The 2,547-nt window shown below is 42.1% G+C and overlaps 1 non-coding gene across 1 annotated transcript; it reads right to left on the bottom strand.

The window, feature by feature from the left end:
• Positions 1-1,660: 1,660 nt before the first annotated feature.
• Trnal-caa (transfer RNA leucine (anticodon CAA)) lies at positions 1,661-1,735 on the bottom strand. The gene has a single exon. It is a non-coding gene; the product is annotated as a tRNA-Leu (tRNA).
• Between the last annotated feature and the right edge of the window lie 812 nt (positions 1,736-2,547).

The raw sequence follows: 2,547 nt of genomic DNA, 5'->3' as shown, positions 1-2,547 counted from the left end.
CGAACCTGTTGTTGACCCCTGTACACTAGGGTGGATGTTTTGACATTGGACACTCAATATATATGTTCTTTACTGTTGCTTCTTGTTAACAATATCAGCTTATTCCCAAGAATAAGCATCTTTCACTCAGTTAATACTTGGCAGAAATCCAACGTGCATTTGGATCGGACTTCCTTTACTCTTGTGCAGAAAGGTGTGCAGTATATTGCTGCACTCATTTTCAATAAGCTGCCGCACAAATTCAAAAATCTTAGCAGTAATCCATGCAGTTTTAAATCGAAACTGAAGAGTTTCCTCATCGGCCACTCCTATTCTGTTGAGGAGTTCCTTGAAAAATTAAGCTGATTTTTATGTTATACTGGACACGAATGGATGCGATGCAGGTGTCAGACAGTATGCATACGTAGATGTCACCTTTCAGAGTCATATCTAGACGTATCAGGGGTCCCATATAACTCCAACTGCACTTGCCCCACACCATTACAGAACCTCCAACAGCTTGAACAGTTCCCTGCTGACATGCAGGGTCCATGAATTCATGATGTTGTCTCCATACTTTTACTCGTCCATCCATTTGATACAAGTTGAAATGAAACTTGTCCAACTAGGCAACATGTTCCCGGTCATCAACAGTCCAATGTCAGTGCTGACAGGCCCAGGTGTGTGGTCATCAATGGTACATGAGTGGGCCTTCAGCTATGAAAGCCCATTTTGATGATGTTTTGTCGAACGGTTCACACGCTGTCACTTGTTGATGGCCCAGCATTCAAATCTGCAGCAATTTGTGGAAGAGATGCACGTCTGTCATGTTGAACAATTCTCTTCAGTTGTTATTAGTCCTGTTCTTGCAGGATGTTTTCCAGCTGCAGTCATGTCAGAGATTTGACGTTTTACCACATTCCCGATATTCAAGGCACACTCGTGAAATGGTCGTACAGAAAAATCCCCACTTCATCACTACCTCAGAGATGCTGTGTCCCATCACTCATGCGTAGACTGTAACACGAAGTTCAATCTCACGTATATCTTCATAACCTGCTATCGTAGCAGCAGTAACCGATCTAACAACTGCGCCAGACACTTGCCGTTTTATGTAGGCACTGCTGACCGCAGCGCCATACTCTGCCTATTTACATATCTCTGTATTTGAATACAAATACCTATACCAGTTTCTTTGGCACTTCAGTGTCATTCTTCTTCATTTAATTCATAACAAGAGTTGTAGTAATCGGTAGCGCTGCTACTGGCAACATCTGTATAGAAATGTTGAGTAAATTCTGTAGGCCTTCAGACTGCAATTAAACAATAAGACTAATGAATGAAAAAGAAATTGAGGAGGACTAGTAGACATGAAATGAATTGTATTGGCTTACACACTCCATTCAGCATCAGTGGAAAATGTAATATATTGTGTAAAGTAGCCTACAGTTCTCAAGAAAAGCATTTCAAACAAGTTCAGTAACTTAAAATTCTAGTCTATTGTAAGTTTATGTTTCACAAGTATTCATGGGATATGGAAACTACTGCTAAACGAAGTGGTTCATTTTCCATAGCAGAACTTCTTGACACAGTGACGTTCATAATAGTGATTCCAGAATGAGATTTTCACTCTGCAGCGGAGTGTGCGCTGATATGAAACTTCCTGGCAGATTAAAACTGTGTGCCCGACCGAGACTCGAACTCGGGACCTTTGCCTTTTGCGGGCAAGTGCTCTACCAACTGAGCTACCGAAGCACGACTCACGCCCGGTACTCACAGCTTTACTTCTACCGGTACCTCGTCTCCTACCTTCCAAACTTTACAGTTTTAATCTGCCAGGAAGTTTCATAATAGTGATTGTTCACCCTGGTAGCTGAATGCTCAGCGTGACAGAATGTTGTACCTAACGGCCCGGGGTCGATTCCCAGCTAGGTTGGAGAATTTCCTCGCTCAGGGACTGGGTGTTGTGTTGTCCTTATCATCATCATTTCATCCCCATCGACGTGCAAGTCGTTGCAGTGGCGTCACTTCGGAAGACTTGCACCAGGCGAATGGTCTACCTGACGGGAGACCCTAGCCACACAGCATTTCAATATAATAGTGATTGCAATCATTTGGCAAATGACTCGTGTGTGGCTTTCAAAAATGAGTGACAAATTGCAGGAGACATTGAATCAATGGATCCCACTGATCCTTTGCTCATTTGTTAGGCCATTTGAGGGAAAATATTACAAATGCTGGTTAGAGAAGTATTATTTTCAAAAGTAAATTTCTTTTATGCAAGCTGAATTATGTTACATGTGAGAAAGTGCAATGAATTTTTTAAATCACAAAGCATTACACAATCATCCAAAACTTAACACTGAGGTGTTGGTAGGTTGTGACTTAGCTTTGCATTTTGCGTAATAGATGGTGTGGGAGTCATTGCAGATGTGGTTAGGAGGGGAAGCTAGGTTAGGGCACTGTTTCAGAAACTGAGAGGCTTTGTAATGTGGACAGGTAGGTAGGCTTTTACAATCTGCAATAAGGTGATCATTGTAATAGAGACATTTTTGGCAGCAGCAGGGC

This window comes from Schistocerca serialis, chromosome 8 (genome assembly GCF_023864345.2).
Source record: "Schistocerca serialis cubense isolate TAMUIC-IGC-003099 chromosome 8, iqSchSeri2.2, whole genome shotgun sequence".
In the NCBI taxonomy this organism is placed as follows: domain Eukaryota; kingdom Metazoa; phylum Arthropoda; class Insecta; order Orthoptera; family Acrididae; genus Schistocerca; species Schistocerca serialis.
The sequence above is the reverse complement of the archived record's forward strand: the minus strand, read 5'-3'. Positions and strand labels throughout refer to the sequence as shown.